This window comes from Sceloporus undulatus, chromosome 2 (assembly GCF_019175285.1).
Source record: "Sceloporus undulatus isolate JIND9_A2432 ecotype Alabama chromosome 2, SceUnd_v1.1, whole genome shotgun sequence".
NCBI lineage: Eukaryota > Metazoa > Chordata > Lepidosauria > Squamata > Phrynosomatidae > Sceloporus > Sceloporus undulatus.
The window spans coordinates 208,312,306-208,325,778 of NC_056523.1; the positions used below are offsets into that span (position 1 = coordinate 208,312,306).

Here is a 13,473-nt window from a genome sequence, read left to right on the forward strand (position 1 = left end):
ATAGATCCATACCTTACATACATTGTCTTACACTGTATACATTACCTCACTTTACCTAATCTAATCAAACTTAACCTCCTGCCTGTCTATTATTATTATTATTATTATTATTATTACTACATTTGTATCCTGCCTTTTTGTCAATAATGAGACTGAAGGAAGTTGAGAACATATTTAAAATTATACAGATTAAAACTGTACGAAAGCTTCAATAAAAGTGTGTGTGTGTGTGTATTACAAAATGGTTAAACAATTGCTAAAATTAAAAACATTAAACATTAAAATTTATTAAAAGACAATGTGCAAAGCTTAAAAACAGCCCCCTACAGCATGAAAAGTCCATTGCAATAAGTTTCCAGAGCATAAACATATTGTGACTTGCTGATTAGGGAAAGAGTTGAAAAGTCCAGGAGCAGTCACTGAAAAGGCCTTTTCCCTTGTTCCCACCAAACAAGACTGGAAAGGTGATAGGGCAGAGAAGGGCCTCTCCAGATGGTATTAAAGCTCTAATGAGCTCATAAAGAGGTACAATCCTTCAGATAGCTGAAACCAAGCCCAATAGACCTTTACAGCCCTATACACAATGGTTGTATTTCCATGAGGAGAATGCTGTTGTAGCAATGACTATTGTGCGAGTGGAGAAAATGACCAAAATGACCTGAAGCAGCTTTATTTTGGCCTGTCTGTTCAGGCCCATAGATAGCTATGTCTGTTTTCTTTCTTCCTCTTTAGCTGTACTAGTTTTCCTTTTCAGGAGATCCCCAAAACTGCCATCTGATGCAACACAAAGGCAATAGCCAGCAAAGAATATTGAGAGCTGGGTGGGTTGATCATGTGGTTCTTGAATCAAGATTTGGAATGATCACTTGGAATTTCTGGACAACTTCTGGGGCACCAACACTGTGGCAGAAACCATAGAACAGGGTGGGGAAGTGAAGTCCCTAGGCCATATGTTGCTGCCCCCAAAGGTAGAGATGCTGATGTTTTGTTTGCCTTTGAAATAACTGAGCAAAAGGGATTGGTGGCAGCAAGTCACCTGCCATTGCCATTTCCTCCTAACACTTCAGAGCAACATTGCTTCAAAGTACTGTGGATAATTAGAGAGTTACACCCCTCACAGCTTTTTCAAATGGTGTTTGGTGCCAGAAGGAGGTGACAGAGATGTCAGGGAGTGTTTAGAAACAAGCCCTCTGTGGATACCTGCATAATTGGGATTCTGAGAAAGCCAGGTTCAAGTTTTATAACCATCTATTAATTGGTATTAGAATCATGGTTTGATTTGCCAACATCAACATTTTTGTTCCATCTAGATCTTTTAAAGATCACCACCTTAGTCTCAAAATAAGGTATTTCATCTTGCTTGCCACTTATTAGACCAGGCTGAGCACTTAGTCAGTTCGAAAGCAAAATGTCAAAAATATGACATATCACTCTGGTATACAGATGACCACTAGGGCCTTCTCCTCTACAACCATCTCAGAAATGAAATTTCAATACATTTGGTAGATAAGAGCATCCTGGAGGATTGTGATTCACACTAATTACTGGGATAGGAATGCAATTGGATTAAGTCATCACCATGACTTGGAAACAAGTATTCAGCTGAGGTAATTAAATGTATTGGCACTTTCCAGGAGTAGATCTTTAAGCTGCATTGAACAGAGTACCTTTCTCTGTTGATACAGAAGAGGCCACTACAAAACACAAGGGAAACTGGAGGTGAACACATTGCAACAGCCTCTCATTAAAGCATACAGTACAGAGATAAAATTCAGGCACACACTTTGATGAGAAGCAGAGGTGGGGGAGAGGGAGGCAAAATAATTACAGCAGCATGGCTTGGAGAATATGAGCTGATTAACCACCACAGCAGCAGATTTATATACAGGCAATTTTCTTTGTCGTTTAAATCAAGCCACTACCACCCCCCCACCCCCCCCAGTGCAATTGTATGCGCATGGGAAACATAACAGATATACGTCAATGACTCTCTAGAGGTCTCATTTACTCCTATTCATTCTAAGGCTGTTTCACAGATACGTTTGTAAAATGCACATAGTCAGGGCCCTCAAATTCCTGCTTTCTTCAAATCTCAGTCTGAACTGGACTTCTAATGATGGTCATATAAATTGTTCCAAATTGCCAGGGAACCATGAAAGCAAAGTGGGTTAGACATCTAACAAGTCATTTTTGTTGTTGTTAACTCTGACATACGGAGACACTATGAATGAGAGATCTCCTAGTCACCTTCTCTGCAACAGCCCTGTGCAAGTCTTGTAGACTCAGGGCTATAACTTTCATAATTGAGCCCAATGTTTCTGGAGGACCTGAGTCACATCCAATTTGGCCCTATAAATCTAATCTTTTGATGGCAGGTCTAAGCTTTGCTGAACTAAATGACTATATTGCAATAATGCTTCTTTGCTTTTCATGAGTTTGCTTTTCATGAGTTGGGTAATCATCTTGCTTTCATTGGCTCAAGCTTTTCCCATTGCAGAAAAGTTTCCAATTCAAGTCCTTCCCTTTCATATTACGAATTAATAGTTAAAATATGGCAACTGTGGTTGATCAATTGAGTAATGAACTTAACAACTCCATTTACTTAATAGAGGGAGCAAGGTATTTTTAATTTGAACAAACTGATGACAAATCAAAGTGCCAAATGAATGAACAATATCTCAAACCCTCTAGAGACCCATTTTTCTTTATGTTTTCTTAGAGGGAGCCAGGGCCAGCCCCATCATTAGGATGAGTGAGTGGGTTAGGCAGATGATTTTGTAGGTTTGCCTTCCCCCTAATTTGGCTGGGATTTACCTGGGTTCTAGGCATGCCAGCTGGTGCCTGTTTGGATCATCATCTCAGCCAGATCCTAGGCTTTCATTTAAAAAAGCGAATTCCTAGCCCTTGTAGAAGCTACGATATGGGTCAAAATGCAGAGAGACTCTTCTGTGAAATTGTTCTACAAAGGAAGGGAGAATAAGCCACGCTGGCAATGGAAGGATGCATAAGGTGAGGCAAGGGAAGGCACAGGAGAGAAGGGAGATTCAGATGTGAGAGCAGTAGAGAGAAAGCAATAACAGAGGGGACACAGTGCAAGGCTGTGAAGTGAGGCAAGGGAGGGAGTAGGAGAGGATGGGGGCAATAGGAAAAATGGCATGTAAAAAGCAAGGGAGGGAGGCATTGTGAGGACCTGAGGTTAAGTGAAGGACAGTAGGAGAGTATGAGTCAGTGGCGTCACTAGGGTTGGCATCACCTGGTGTGGTACCTCATGGTGTCACCCCCCCCCCACCTCCTCCTTATGTTCAGCAACTTTGGACAACCACCCTGAGAAATTCTTTCTCTTGTGAACAGGTCTATGTTAAAGAGAAATGTAATTTATGGCCCCTCAGTGCTTATTGATCTACAATCTGCAAATGCCAACAAAATCTTTCCTCTAGTGAGCCCCTCTCTATTTCCTCTTCACACCCATTTCCATTTCCAGAGCTTAGAAAAACTACTTTTTAGCTATGCTGACTAGCAGGAATGATGGGAGCAGGAGTTCAATAACATCTGAAGAGACAAAAATTCCTCACACATATAATACATACAGAATAACAAATAAAATAGATTCTTAATGGTATACAATATATTTTTCCCATCCTAAACTAGTGCACTGACATCCTTTTACATATTAAGTAGTATTTCCTGGCCTGAACCTCCTGCCCAACCTACTTTACAACAGCCTTGCTTGCTGGTGGGAGGGAGTTGAAATATCATTTATCTGTCCCCTGATTGTCTGTAGAATGGACCTCCTTCTGTCTGTTGCCTGGTAAAATAGGTTTGGGGAGATGCAATTATGATTGGGGAAACTGTTCCCTGATTGTGACTGTATAGTGATTGTGAATTATTGATCAGTTAAATGTGATACTGAATTCTGGCCAATATATTTTTGTGAGCTATCCCCATTGTATAGCAGAGTGTATTGTAAAGGCTTGGTCTTGAATGGGAAAGGAAGACCCATTAGATTTATGAAAGATCTTCTTCTGGTGATAAAAATGCTGTTGTTGTGCACCTTCAAGTAGTTTCTGACATGGTGACCCCTAGCCCTATACACAATGGTTGTATTAACAGGAGGAGAATGTTATTGTAGCAATGACCATTGTGTGAGTGGAGAAAGCAGCATGGCTGTTGTACAGCAATCATGATCCAGAACAGTAAGGCAGTCTGCAGGATAGGTTGCCCTTGTGCAATGACAGCACAAAGTGGGGGACAATGATTCCAATAGAGCCATGGGATGCTAGTAATCCAGAATGGAGGGCAGTGGGTGCCCAGCACTCGGCTGGATTGTGGTGCCCCATTGTGAAGTGGGAGCCCACAATGTGCAACAGGATATCTTGAGTGGTGTCCCATTATGCAATGGGACTCCCTTTTGTACAACAGGCCATCTTGTGCAATGCCTTGTTCCACATCTATCAAGGTTGGTTATCTTGTCAGCAATATAGCTCCATCATCACAGTGACCCTATGGCGACCCTAAGACATTCATGGTCCCTAAGTAGCTACTAGTTTAAGTGCTACATAGGGATTGTTTAGGTGCTATATAGGAAATACACAGCAGTTATGAATGTGTAACTGTAGGTTATTTAACTGCCCAACAGGATTTTGGTTGGAAAATGCAAGTATGCGTTTGCTATGATCAGTCTAATGCACAAGACAAAAACACACCGAAATCCAATCATTCTCTACATGCATACCAATAAAAAGATGAAAGAATTCATTGACTTGCTCGTCTATTAATAAAAGCACACCATGTTCCATTTCCATTTCATTGCACTTGTGTTCCTTGCTTTGATCACTGTGCTCCTAGTTTAGTAGGCCTGAGCTTATAACTACAGCTGAAATTTGTCACACAAATGCTTAAAACAGGATGAACTTCAAGATCAAAGCAGAAGAAAATTGCAGGAGGGTGACTGACTCCAACAGTCTCTCAAAATCCTTCCAAGCAATTATCTAAATGGCAGGGATATAGTGAATTAAGAAGAGGGAATCAAGTGACGAATCCTCTTGTAATAGTCAAAGTTTTGTCCTTCAGATATCCTCCTCTGATTATAGGTACTGACAACCTGGTTGGCGGTTTAAAGTGTGAGGCTGCCTCCTGGGGATTATGGGATAGGTAGTCCAGTGCATCTAGAAGGTATCATGTTGCAGAAAGCTGAAAGAGACAATGACTTCAATGGAGCATTGTCCCTGTTTCTCCCTTTCCATAAGTCTGAAAGGTGGTACAAGATCCCTTTGCATACTAACTAAAATTGATTTAACTCCAGTGCTTTCTCCCCATGGATGCGTGGCAACAATTTTGTGAAAGTGATGGTAAGAATATTTAATACAATTCTTTGCCCCTCCCGCAAGCATAATGTTCCACCCCAAACTATAATTCCAGGATTTTTTTGGAGAGGGAAGCTGTGGTAGCATATACAGTATTAGTGATGTGTGATACAGCCAAGTGGCCCTCAAATCTTAGTCCTTTATATGTTTTGGAGTTCAAACTGTCCTAACTAGGATGGCCAATGCTATATATTTTGGATTTCAACTCCCAGATGTCATAACTAGGATGGATTAATGGGAATTTAAGTCCCAAACATGTGGAAGATCAAAGTTTGAGAAATAGTAGAATATATACAATGGTGCTTCTATTCACTGTTTTCTCTCTCAGTGTCATATTTTCATCTATTCCCAATGTAACTGAAGGCATCTCTATATATAATTCATATATTTCTCATATATAACTTTTATTAATTTTAAGGCAAACTTTCTTCATCACACAGCATATAAGCAACAAATAAAGAGGAGGAAAGAAGGGAAAGTAATGAAATAATAATATATATGCGTGTGTGTGTATGGGTATACACTAAAATTCAAACTAATCTAAAATTAAACATCATGCTAAATATTATAAAAATGTTAACTAAGACACTAAACAGGAAATAACTAATAACCAAACTACTGACCTAAATGCTAACTAAATGAGTAAGACAGTAACACAAATGACTTTGATTCCTCATTCCAAACTGTAATGAAACGCATAGTCCCCACCAAAAGAATATATTAATCTATCATTACAGAACTAACTAAATAAATGTACTGAGATTATTCATAACCAAACCTACAAATTATTATATCATTGGTATTTTTATTGTTTCTAAATGGCTCCAGACTTTCAGGAATTTATCAACTAGTTTGCCTTTTAATCCACACATTAATTTGGCTATTTAGGCTAACTTTGCAATCTTAATCATCCATTCTTCTGTCATCTGTGCTTCTGCCTGTTTCCATGTTTGAACGAACAATATTACTGCTGCTGTTATATATTTAAGAAGTAATCTTAACAAAACAAAATTAATTAATTAATCTAAATTTGTTATCTAGTTGTTTTCTGATAATACCAAACAAAAACATTTCTGATGTCACTGAAACCTTTATCTTTATTTTTTTGATTGTATTAGCATATATATTCTGCCAACCTAGCAGTTCAAAAGCATGCAAATGCAAGTAGATAAATAGGTACCACTTTGGTGGGAAGGAAAGAAGCCTTCTGTGCAATCATTCTGGCCACGTGATCACAGAGTAGTCTCTGACAACACTGACTCTTCGACTTAGTAACAGAGATGAGCACCACATCCTAGGGTCAGACCGACTTGATAGCCTTGTCAAGGGGGAATACCTTTACCTTTACCATATATATCTTGGACTAATAACTTTTCACTTTCTTACATGTCCACCATATATGAAAAGGAGTGCCTTCCTTATCTCGACAGCTCCAACACTGATTTGAGGCATTCTTAGACATTTTTGACAGTTTATTTGGAGTTAAATATCATCTGTACATCAACCTATACATATTTTCTTTTAAATCACCACACATAGTAATTTTTATACCTTTGGTTTATGTCTCCCCTCCACATGTCTCCATTTGAACATTGTACCGCAAATTTTGTGCCCAAATACAGTATATTTTTTTACATCTTTCATCTCTAACTTCAAAAGATGTTTACTTTTTAAAATGATATAATCATCATCTTTGCACTGTTATGAATAAAACTATTTTCCCCCAACCTTTATAGTTGGATCTTTCTTATCTTGATTAAATCTCTCCATGAATTGCCTATAAAGAAAGCATGTAACCTCCTTGTCTTCTTTGGGTAGCAGCTCCCTTGACTTAAGTTCCAAACTATCTTGTTCCAAGTACAAAAGATGGTCATGTAATAACCATCTAAACTTTCTTAACACAGCCTGGTCTCTTTTCCTCATCTTCCTCTAAGATGGCTATCATTTCCTAACAGAATTTTTAAAGAACTTAGAGAGTTCAGCTGCCAGAGAAAAATCGAACATGTTCAAAAGCAAGATTGTACTTTTTTTTAAAATTAAAAACCCCCACAAAAACCTGAGATAGAAGAATTGTGAAATAAATATGATGAGTATTTCATCTGGGAATAAAGCACAAATGTATTGTGTGTCTAAAAACTGGTTATGAGGATACTGAGTTAGTGACAAAAACAAGATGATGGATATTTCACCATTTTAAAAGATCATCACAATCAATATTTCACTTACAGATATGGGCAGACTAGTCCCATTATTTTTTGCCAACATGTCCTTGTGGGATAACCAAAAATGATCATGAAAAAAGGGTAAGAAGAGTGGGGAGGAACTATATGAAATCTCACACTGGTTATTACAAATATCAAGTCACATTGTAGAATGTACACAATGAATGATATCCTCTTTGCTATCCTTTCAGCCCAGAGATATTGGAGAAATTCACAGCACAGGCTGGGGGAATTGTTATGAGGCTCTTTCATAGGAACAGTCTGAGACTCTTTGCCTATTTAAGAGAATATCTGATGGGTGTTAATCTGTAAGGGGTGGGCAAAGGGAAAGCAGAATTTGTAATGCCAATGAACACTCTGGCTCATAGCTATATATAACTCAGCATCTACATTTTTATATATTTATTGTTGTTGTGTGCCTTCAAATCATTTTTGACTTATGGCTACAACCAGGCAAATCTATCATGGGGTTTTCTTGGGAGGATTTGTTCAGAAGAGGTTTGCCATTGCCTTCCCATGAGGCTGTGAATTATCCAGTCTCACCCAGTGGGTTTCAGGGCTGTGTTCATGGCCTCCAGGGTCATTGTCCAACACTCAAACCACTACATCAAGTATGGGTTTGAATGAGAGGACATTACCAGACAAGGGAAATTGGAAGTATAATTCAATGGCAATATGAACACAATCATGGGGTTTAACGTTATTGCATGATAGACTACCACATACAATTTTGGGCAATGGGAAGTCTGTCCGAATGCAATCATGGGGTTTCATGTTATTCCGTGAGAGGTGATCACATGCCATTTTGGGCAATGGCAAGCTATTTTTGGGCAATGGGAAGTCAGTTCGAATGCAAATCGAATTCACATAAATTCGCTGAACGAGCAAATTCACGTGAATGTGTTCTCGCCCCACTTTCCTTTCATTTGAAATTAAGAGAAATTCCTCCCATGTGATAAACTCCAGAGACAGTAAGCTCTTCCAGATGAGTGCAAAGAAGCAAGAGACTTTGCAAAGAGAGCTCTTTGCTTACTGTTAGTAAGCAACAGCAATCAACAGCAGCAGCAGCACAGGGTTACTGCTGTCTACAGCACTGCATATCTTTTTCTAATATAAATCTGACTCTCTGGTTATCTTTCCAATTTTTGTACGGATTCTTTCCCTTGAGGATAACAGAAGCAGTTGATGATATCCCCATATGACACAGTTTCAGCTTGCATCCATTCTACCCTGGTCAAAATCCCAAAGGGAGAGGAGCCGCAACTTTGTCTGCATAAAGATTCAAGTGCAGGGGGAAGCCTCTCCTATTTGAAAAAGAACTCAGGTAGTATCTCTAGAGAAAGAGGAGGAGGGAGAAAAATCCTCCCATCCAGAGACCTTGGACTGCTGATAGTACCAGGTTAAGAGACTGATAGTGTAACTGAGTAGCATACAGCTTATATTCCCCCATTGCACTTTAATTTCTGTGACCTAATTTGCTGCATTACATGAAGAACAGAAGACGTCAAGCTAACTCAATTGAAGTAATGAGGTTTTCGAGCACTATCGTGGTCCATTAAAACACACACACACACACACACACACAGAGGGAGAGGGAGAAGAATAAGGGCTTCATATATGCCAGCCTGGCATATATTATGTCAGGATTACAAATAGTGTACCATCATCCCGCCCAGCATGGCCCATAGTCCTTCCTTTTAAAACTATAAATTTCTTTTAATGAAAATGTTCTGTGTTTTCAATCTCGCTGCATCTCCTCCCTCCCTTGTCTCTCTGTAAACCCAGCAATTCACAAATATAATCATTAAAAACCCCCAAACCCAAACCATCTTGTCTTTGAATGTCCCTCACTACAGCAGCTAAGTTTCTGGAACAACTATAACATGTGACAGCATTAAGGCTATCACACTTTTGGTTTCCCCTTTTCAGATTTAAGAGACTATCACACAAGGCTTCTACAGTGTAGCAATCATGTTTTTGGATCATAGGGAAACATTCTGGTATTGAAGTAAACTTTATCACATCTCTGCTTCAATATTGGTATGGTGCTGCACTGTATGGTGCAGTGGTATCCTGTATAGGGATGATTAGACAGTGAGGGGTGGCAGGGATGCCAGATTATATGGAGTGGGGTGAGGGGAAGAGGGGAAGCAGGGGGACAAGTGATCTCAGCTGCTAACACTTCCAAAAAAGAAACAGCAACTAGCTTGGGAGAAATGTTGACAGCTGGGATCACTGTGAGAGGAGAATCATTACCACTTGCACCACATGGCTGATTGAGAAGTGGACTTGCCCTGGAAGAGAGGTATTGCACCAAAGCAGCCATGGCATAGCAGTGCAATAGAGGGCCTATTGATGGGTTTTGCCCAAACATGAAAAAGTGCACAAGAGTAATGGATTGAATACAAGGCAGTAGCAGGACAGACACAGTGTCATGTGATAAGTAGGAGCCAAAAGCACTTTTATCCTGTTAAAACTTTTTATCCTTTTGTGATAATCTCCTTTGAGCAAGGATGACACCAAAGACAGTTTTTTTAAGTGCAAGCAGTTTCATAATCTCTTGACCATCTATTCACACAACTCTTTGCCCAACTGGTTGTGCTACAGTTGCACAATCTCTTGGACAACTGCTTGACAGAACCACTAGTGCAAATGTGTAAATCCTTGTAACCAACTTGGATTTTGTCTATGGTCAGTGGAATCCAGAAAGCAGCTCTTTCAGTAACAGCACCTTAATTCTAACTATTCTTATTTGGGGCCTATTTAATCATCATCTCAACACCAAATTTATTAATGAATTTTGTGTGCTATACCCCTTTTTGTGCTGCTTTGCAGTGCAGCTCTAGCTTTTCTAAGCTGCCAATTATCAGATGATGCTACTGTCTTAACTTACTACAATGTGTAAGCTATCCTGAAGAGATGTGCTGCTCAAAGTGGTGGTCTCTAGAATGGTGCCAGTCCTTGAGCAAGTTTCCAGGAAATATGAAAATGATTGTAGGCGATGGACATAAATATAGTGCTGGTCCTTGTTACACTGGAAAAACATTATTGCTATTCTCCCACATGAGATTGCCTACAAAACAGTTCAGCAGAGGATATTGCTGTTGTTATGATGAGACGTAACTTCACCCAGCAAACAAAGAAACTGTATAAATACTTTAGCACAACTACCTCCTTGATGGATTGTGCTCTTAATGATTCATTTTGTGGCTGTGTACTTTTGGAAGTGGAGGCAACAGATAGAGGGATGAGGAAAATGCAAAAAGAGCTGGGAAGGACATGTGACCCATGGGATCAGTGTTGTCCACCTTTAGGCATTTTTTTAACCCAGTAGTCCCTAAGGAACTTGTTTTGGGGGCTTCATTAATTTACAAAACCTCCTTGCTTTGTTTACACCTCAACAAAGCTTAAGCAAGCTGAAACTCAACTGGCTTATATGGATAGGTTACAGATGTGCACTGACCTTCATTTAATAGAAATCGATTTCAAAGTACTTCCTTTTGGTCCAGATCATAACATTTACATATTTTTTCTTAATGAATTACTTGCAACTTTTAAGTGATAATGCCTTGACCAACAGAATTCATTAGAGCTTATCAACCAGTTGGTTTTGTTTTATTAAAAAAAATCTTAACATGATTTCTGTCTTCTGGATTTCATTGTTTTAATACATCCTATCCACCTTTGGCAGGTCTTCAAATGCCAGCCAGTGAAGTTGAAATGTGGGTTTTTTTAATCACTGGTCAATCGGTGCCACTAGATGTCTCTCTTCCAATGCAGATGAATACTACCTCTTCTTGCTTTTAATTTGCACAGTTCTGGTTTAGCATTTAACACAGTTCAGTAGAAAATGTCATTAACCATTTTCACTGTAAAGTTGCCAAGAAATGCTTTTTTAAAAACAAAAAACCTGCCAGGCTCTCTTTTTTTCAAACCTGAAAGCTTCTTGCGGCAGGGAGAAGAGGAGGAAAAAAACAAAGAAAAACACCAGTGTCCATTTGGCATTTTACAAGCTTGTGTTTTGCCTGGGAAATTTAGGTCGTTAATGTCCCCATGTTTCTGGTAACTAACATCCATTATTTACTGGTCCTTTCAACAGGATTTTATCCAAGAGGATGATGTTCCAAAATGGAAATTACCAAGAGATCACAGATTATGCTGTTTGCTGGATAGAGGCATACTGCATTTAAAAACTGGCACTTCCTCAAGAACAATTTGTTTTAGGCAAGTTGACATTGTTGCTGAATAATCTAATGTGCACCTGGCTTTCAATAAGTCTTTTCGAAAGCAGTAGGAGACAAACACTCCCCCTTGTTCTGCTTAAACTTTATGGATTTCATTGACATGTACACACAATTATCTGCTCTGTTTGTACTGTTTATTATATATGTAACAGTTCTGTAGTCATTAACTGGAAGAGTTGGGCCCTAATTTGAAGTGACATCCTGTCCAAATGGAGCAGCGATTGTTCTTATGTGTTCCTTGAAACATGTTGTTGTTGTTGTTGTTGTTGTGTGCCATTAAGTTGGCTTTGACTTTTATGACCCTATTGATGAGACACCTCTAACAGTCTTACTTAGGTCTGGCTTTCTTGATGGAGCCCATCCACCTGCAAGATGGTCTGCCTCTTTTCCTACAGCATGTGACTTAACCATATACAAGTTGAGTATCCAGAATCCCGAAATCCAAAGTACTCTAAAATCTAAAGCTTTTTGAGCTACAACACAAGTAGAGAAGTCTGTACCTGTACATTATTTGCAAGACTGGATAGAAACACAGTTGGAGAGAGATGCAAGAATCTTTAAAGTGGTGGAAATCCACACCTCCCATTATTTCACATATCCTTAGCCTCTCTCCAGCCTCATTATGTCTCATTATGTTTATGCAAATGCAGGTATTCCAAAAAACAAAACAAAAAGCCCTGAAATATGGAACACTTTTTGTTCCAAGCATTTTAGATAAAAGATAATCAAGGTGTGTTATTTTTTTTTAAATCTGGAATGGAGAGAGATGCACAAAGTACAATAGCCTCAGTCTAGTCATCTTGGCTTCTAGGGAGAGCTCAGGCTTGATTTGCTCTAAAATCCAACCACAAGACCCAACACAGTTTATCACAGATAAAACAAAGTACAGCTAAATTTTATAATAATAAAGTTTTAAAATGTCAATAATCAATCTTGTTAAAAACAGCAATTTAAAACAGCTTAAAATACACCACACAATAAAGAAGACAAATACATCAGACCTGAATAAATGTTTCTTCTACTACGAATTTTATATTGGATTATGTTACCAAAATAAAGGATTTTTTTGTTTTTGTTTCAAAATCACCATTTGATATATGATGCTGAAGAAGGGGTGTACAGATACCATACATAGGCAAAAGGACAAATAAATGGGTTTGTGCAAATCAAGTGCAAATCAAGCCTGGACTCTGTCTAGAAGTCGAAATGATTAAACCAAGGCTGTAACACTTTGGACGTATCATGAGACAACATGACTTTAAGAGGTGGCAACACATAGCAAAGTGGAAGGCAGTAGGAAAAGTGGAAGATTGCATTTCAGATGGATGAACTCCGTCAAAGGAGGCATGGTCCTGCATTTGCAAGAAATGAGCAGAGATGTTAATAACACAATCTTTTCAAAGGCTATCATTCATAGGGTTGCGACAAGTCAAAGCCAGCTTGACAGCACATAGCAACAACAGCTACAACCAGTTAACTGCTGGTGGAGAGAGAGCAGAGTTGAGCCAACTGATCATCCACTGGGAGGAAATTTCATGGTAGCATAAGAGCCATCTCTAGTTCACTTCACTATGACTGTGATATGAAATTGATATGTTTCAGGCAAGTAGTCCAATAAAGGATTTTCCAGTGCAGAAAATTAGC

General features: G+C 38.9%; 1 protein-coding gene across 1 annotated transcript in view; it reads right to left on the minus strand.

Annotated features, from left to right (window-relative positions):
- The window catches only part of GRIN3A (glutamate ionotropic receptor NMDA type subunit 3A), a 168,303-nt gene that overhangs the window by 11,857 nt on the left and 142,973 nt on the right, over positions 1-13,473 (minus strand). The window lies entirely within an intron of this gene.